Source organism: Anomaloglossus baeobatrachus, chromosome 11, assembly GCF_048569485.1.
Source record: "Anomaloglossus baeobatrachus isolate aAnoBae1 chromosome 11, aAnoBae1.hap1, whole genome shotgun sequence".
Classification (NCBI taxonomy): Eukaryota; Metazoa; Chordata; class Amphibia; order Anura; family Aromobatidae; genus Anomaloglossus; species Anomaloglossus baeobatrachus.
This window is the reverse complement of record NC_134363.1, coordinates 23943910-23950460: the sequence shown is the minus strand read 5'-3', so window position 1 is coordinate 23950460 and position 6551 is coordinate 23943910. Positions and strand designations below refer to the sequence as shown.

Below are 6551 nucleotides of genomic sequence, written 5' to 3'. Positions count from 1 at the left end.
GTAATGGTTACCTGAGCCCTGTGACCACAGCAAGTGTGCAGTGAGCCAATATATTTGTATAGTATACAGTACAGACCAAAAGTTTGGACACACCTTCTCATTCAAAGAGTTTTCTTTATTTTCAGGACTCTGAAAATTGTAGATTCTCACTAAAGGCATCACAACTATGAATTAACACATGTGGAATGAATTACTTAAAAAACTGTGAAACAACTGAAAATATGTCTTATATTCTAGGTTCTTCAAAGTAGCCACATTTTGCTTTGATTACTGCTTTGCACACTCTTGTCATTCTCTTGATGAGCTTCAAGAGGTAGTCACCGGAAATGGTCTTCTAACAGTCTTGAAGGAGTTCCCAGAGATGCTTAGCACTTGTTGGCCCTTTTGCCTTCACTCTGCGGTCCAGCTCACCCCAAACCATCTCATTTGGGTTCAGGTCTGGTGACTGTGGCGACCAGGTCATCTGGCGTAGCACCCCATCACTCTCATTCTTAGTTAAATAGCCCTTACACAGCTTGGAGGTGTGTTTGGGGTCATTGTTATGTTGAAAAATAAATGATGGTCCAACTAAACGCAAACCGGATGGAATAGCATGCCGCTGCAAGATGCTGTGGTAGCCATGCTGGTTCTGTATGCCTTCAAATTTGAATAAATCACCAACAGTGTCACCATCAAAGCCCCCCCACACCGTCACACCTCCTCCTCCATGCTTCACGGTGGGAACCAGCCATGTAGAGTCCATCTGTTCACCTTTTCTACAAAGACTCGGTGGTTGGATCCAAAGATCTCAAATTTGGACTCATCAGACCAAAGCACAGATTTCCACTGGTCTAATGTCCATTCCTTGTGTTCTTTAGAGCAAACAAGTCTCTTCTGTTTGTTGCCTGTCCTTAGCAGTGGTTTCCTAGCAGCTATTTTACCATGAAGGCCTGCTGCACAAAGTCTCCTCTTAACAGTTGTTCTAGAGATGAGAAGGTGTGTCCAAACTTTTGGACTGTATTGTATGTATCAGTAGCTTTACCCAGTAGCCTGTTATGAAAATATTAAGCTGTCATGGTTGCTTCACCCCAATATGAATAATCTGACTCATACACGTCACACTGCATCTTCCGCTTTCCCAAACTGTCTCGTTCCTTTTTTCCGTTACACTAATTTATTGAAGGTTGTATGGCACAGTAGAGTGAAACACATTTTCATTTTCCTTTAGAATGCTTTGTACCTCATTTCTAGTATATTCAGTTCCGTTATCTGCACACAGACTTTTTGCCATTCTTCCAAATTTGTTATCTGCTCAAGACATATTTCATGTTTCTCTGGAACTTAAGACAGACAACTGCATATCTTGAATAGTCATCTCTAAATGTGAGATAATATATTTTATTTCCGGTAGTTAGCCTTCTCACTGGACCACAAACATCTGTGTGTATTAAGTCCTGTAGCTGTTTCGATATTGTAGTACTATTCTTAGGAAAGGATTTTCTTGACATTTTCCCTTTAAGATAGCTTGTGCATATCATTGATTACACAGATTGACTGTAATACAATGTAATGATACAGCCATCATCCTTAAATGTAACTTAATTTCCTTCTTTTGTGAATTTCTTCACCGATTCAAGACTGCTTTCAAGACTTGGTACATAGAGTCCATCCTTTATAGGGATCTTACTGCTTTGTGTTGAGGAGGCTTGATAATTAATGTAACCATCTCTTATTCCTTCTAAACTCATATACTGACTAGAGATGAGCGAGTACTTAACTATGTGTAACACAGAAGACGCTGAGTGATCCGGCAGGACAGAACTACGGTCACATGATGGTGGAGTAGATTGGAGCAGCACTGGAAACGGCAGAGGATGACGACTGGTAAGTGTTGTAATACCCTCTACACACACTACTGATTGGTAACAGAAGAGATAATAAAAAAAATTGTGTGATCCTTTAGTCACATTTGTCTCCACCTCACATTACGGGGGAATTTTTTTATTTATTTAAAGCCGGCTGGAGTAAGTTTAGCCACACGCTTTATAGTTCTTGATAACTGACATTTTTAAAAAAATATTAGCACCTGGCAAAGTTTGGAAAATGTACAGAATATTAATATTTTTTTTTTACTTTATATGGCAGTGCAGGGACAATTTGCCACAAATCTACCTATATCATGTGCCACAAATATGTGTCCAAGGAGAGTTGGATCCACCGCTGATAAAGACGTCATGTTCTGCTGTGGAATGACTTACTACAGTTATATCATTATCACTCATCACACGAGACATAACACCCAAACCCATCAGCTCAATATCTACCTGGAGACGCCCGAAAGGGAATCTGTCCGCACAATCCTCTCCACACACTGATCATAGGGTCGTGTTCCTCTCTGAAAAAAATAGAAAAAAAATCAACATGATAATATACACAGTTTCGGAATTGGATTAAATGTTGGATGTAAGAAAAGAAATCTCATAAGGAGAACAAGATTGTTATAATATATTGAAGCTCAATAAAAATTGAAGCATATATAATAAACAAAAGTAGATAGCTAGATAGATATAGATAGATGGATAGCTTCTTACAGACACTGGATTCCTAGTTCACCTACACAGTGAAGGTTGACAGAGTTCTCCACAGAGCAACAATTTTTGAAAAGGCCCCTACAGCACCTGTATTCCCAGAGTTCACCTGCACAGCTTATATTGGCAGACGTCCCCCACAGAGCAACAACTCTCAAAAAGGTTCCAAGAGAGGCTGTATTCCCAGTTAGCCCCCCCACAATCAAGATTGGCAGAGTTCCCCCTACAGCAACAATTTTCAAGAAGGCCGCTACAGAGTCTTTATTCCCAGTTCACTCACACAGTCTATATTGGCAAAGTTGCCCCACAGAGCAACAATTATGAAAAAAGACTCCTACAGAGCCTGTATTTATTTTCAGCCACACAAGATTGGCAGAGTTCCCCCATAGAGGAACAAATCCCAAAAAGGCCACTACAGAGCCTGTATTTCCAGTTCATCACCCACAAAGTCAAGATTGTCAGTTTTCCCAGAGACCAAAAGGTTTAACAAAAGGCCCCTACATAGCCTGTTGTGATCCACATAGTCAAGAGTTGCAGAGTTTACCCACAAAGCAACAATTTTCAAAAAGGTCCCTAATACACTGTATTTCCAGTTCACCCACACAGTAAAGATTGGCAGAGTTCCCCTACTGAGCAACAAATTTAACAAGAGGTACCTACATAGCCTGTTTTCAGAGTTGACCCACACAGCCTATTATTGCAGAGTTCCCCTACAGAGCAACAATTCTCAAAAAAGGCCTCTACAGATCCTGTATTCCCAGTTCACACAGCCTATATTGACAGAATTCCCCCACAGAGCAACAATTTCAAAAAGTTCCCTACAGAGTCTGTATTCCACATTCATCCACACAGCATAGATTGGCAGAGTTCTCCCACAGATCAATAATTCTCAAAAAGGTTTCCAAACAGCCTGTATTCCCAGTTCACCTACACAGCCTATATTGGCCGACTTCCCTCAAAGAACAGCAACTCTCAAAAAGGTCTCAAGAGAGCCTTTATTCCCAGTTTACCCACAAAGTTAAGATTGGCAAAGTTCCCCCACAGAGCAACAATTCTCAAAAAGGCCACTACAGAGCCTGTACTCCCTCTTCACTCAAACAGTTAAAATTGGCAGAGTTTCCACACAGTGCAACAATTTTCAAAAAGGCCCCTACAGAGCCAGTATTCCGATTTCACCCACACAGTCAAGAATGGCAAAGTTTCCCTACAAAGCAACACTTCTCTAAAAGGGACCTACACAGCCTGTATTCTCTGTTCACTCATACAGTTAAGATTGGCAGAGTTTCCAAACAGAGCAACAATTCTCAAAAAGGCCCCTAAAGAGCCAGTATTCCCACTTCACCCACACAGTCAAGAATGGCAGAGTTCCCCTACAAACCAACAATTCTCTAAAAGGACCCTACATAGCCTGTATTCACCCACACAGCCTATAATGGCACTAATTGCTGATAAAACAAGCTATGGGCTGCAAACTCTAGAGGTATGCTTTACCTGGGCTGGATATCAAAAATGGAGGGGATCCCAAGCTGGTTTTTTATATTCTTATTATCATTATTATTATTTTTATGATCTGACACTTCTTATGGCAATATTGAACTCAAGGCTTCTTCACCTTTTTTGGGCCACCATTCCAGACTTTTGTAACATGCATCACACAGTGGTTGCTTGGATATCTGTGATCTCACTATTATGAAGCATACAACCCACCTCCACTGCCGGGTTTGTCACCCCAGAACTGATAGACCTCGTGATGAGCTGACTTGTTGACTACAATATTTTGTCTGGACGTGAACCTCTTTGTTTTTTATTTGGTCAAAGGACTTCCCTTCGTATTCTTCCAACTATCTTGGGGCTCACATGATGACATTTTCTTGGCCGGGAGACCGCTATCGATGACGTGGATGATGCTGTTTCTCTTTTTTTGGGAAATTGACTTGACCAGAATCTGCATAATTAATCATATGCTAAATAGGTGCAAGTCAAATTTATGTATGAGATAGCCAAGATGATTGTCTACAAAAATGGGTAGTTTCCCGCTCAGAGCTGTAGTGGATGGTGAGATATGGTGCCTGAAAGTCAAAAGTTCAAAACATTGTTGTCCTTTTGCTCGTCAGTGTATTAGCCCGGTCATAAAGGTGACTAAAGGCTGGCTTGCGAAGGGGTTAAAGTTTGTGAAAAGGTAAGAATAGAGACATCTTTAGGTGCAGGCTGTTTTATATCACATCGATCACTAGGAGTCATACTGTAGATATATGGTCATACAGTATGTATTATAGATTCGTTTTATAACCCTTCCTACATTTTTTCCCTGGAATTGTCAAAGGTTTTTAGGGCAAATAAAGTCAAAAGGAATAATGAGTTTCATGACCTGTTATTGAATGGGGGGCTATGATGGTGTGACTTCTGGTACAATAGTGTGGTCCCACTTTGATATTAGCCCCATCCTCAATGTACACCCCATATACCAGACAGACATTTTTGAAACTATAAATTCTTTAGTTCACTAATTTCTACCTTATCCTTTCTTCTTAGGACACATGACCAATATAATGGTACACATTTTCTCCTTCTTCTTATTATTATTATGGAAACATTGCACAGAAGACGTCTATTACATTATACAGCATTGTCTTTGCTCTTGGGATTATCGGTAATGGATTAGTCATCTGGATTGCCGGATTTAGGATGAAGAACACAGTTAGTGCCGTGTGGTTCCTCCACCTGGCCATCGCGGACTTCCTGTGCTGCGTGTCTCTGCCTCTGAGAATTGCTGAGTGGGATGCAGTTTTCTCATTTCCCATAGACTTTACATATTGCATAGTGAACTTTTTCCTGTTTAATCTAAACATGACCTCCAGTGTTCTCCTCCTGACGGCCATGAGTATTGACCGCTGGGTGTCCGTCATGTGGCCATTCTGGGCCAAAGTTAATAGAACCTGTAATGTGGTGAGAATCTCTGCAGGGATTATTTGGTTCTTGAGCTCAATTGTAACCGGTTTAGTGTTTTACATGTACAGATATCATGTAGGTGATCTAGGTGAATGGTGTGTATCTCATAATTACGTAAATCCTCATTATATCCAAGAGTTATATCAGACCCTTCACCTGATCAGATTCGTTATAATGTGTGTAATGCCTTTTCTCATCATCGTCACCTCTTATGTCACCATTTTATACAAGCTTAAGAAAAGTAAGAGAACCCAAAGATCTTAGAGATCCTCCAGGATCATCACTGCTGTTATATTGTGTTTCTTCATCTGCTAGTTTCCATATTACATCTGGCCACTAACACCCTGGTTTAATGAAGAGAAGATTCTATTATATATTGTAAACAGTCTAATTTCCACCCTGGCTTGTCTTAACAGCTGCATGAATCCAATCATTTATGTGTTTATGGGACCGGGTTTCCGACAAGGTTTCCTCAGATCCGTCCCTGCCAGGGTAGAAAGAGCCTTAAGTGAACATCCTAATGACCTGTGCAGAGAAGGAGAAGATACAGGAAGTACTCGCTCTACTGATGTGTAATACAGGGTCAGACATACCATCGGTGCAACCTGTGCGGTCGTACAGGGGCCCAAGAGGTAAGGGGGCCCATTTCTACCTCCAAAGTAGGTGCAATTGTGCATTTTCATGGACTCTTGGGCTGCAAAGGGCCCATATATTGTTCCCCTTAGAGACTTGTCTATTTTTCATTTTATTACTTTCTTTTCTTTTTCATCTCTTTCCAAGAGTCCTAATATTTTTTTTCCCATCAGCACAGCTTAAAAAGGGGTTTTTTTTTCAGGATGAATTATACTTTTTAAAAATACCCCTTCCTTTTTTATAGTATGCTCCTTCTCACATAACATCAGGTTTCCACAAAGGAGTTCTGTTGCACTTCTGCTGGAAAATTATGGGACCCAAACTCCCCCCCCCAGGGGGGCAGCAATAGGGAAACAGGAGAAACAGTAATAGGAGGAACTGTAAAACCTCAAAGAAGAAACA

The 6551-nt window shown here is 40.7% G+C and overlaps 1 pseudogene; it reads left to right on the top strand.

Annotated features, from left to right (window-relative positions):
• The first annotated feature begins 5147 nt into the window (after window positions 1–5147).
• Window positions 5148–6092, top strand: LOC142256796 (formyl peptide receptor 2-like; annotated as a pseudogene).
• Window positions 6093–6551: the final 459 nt, after the last annotated feature.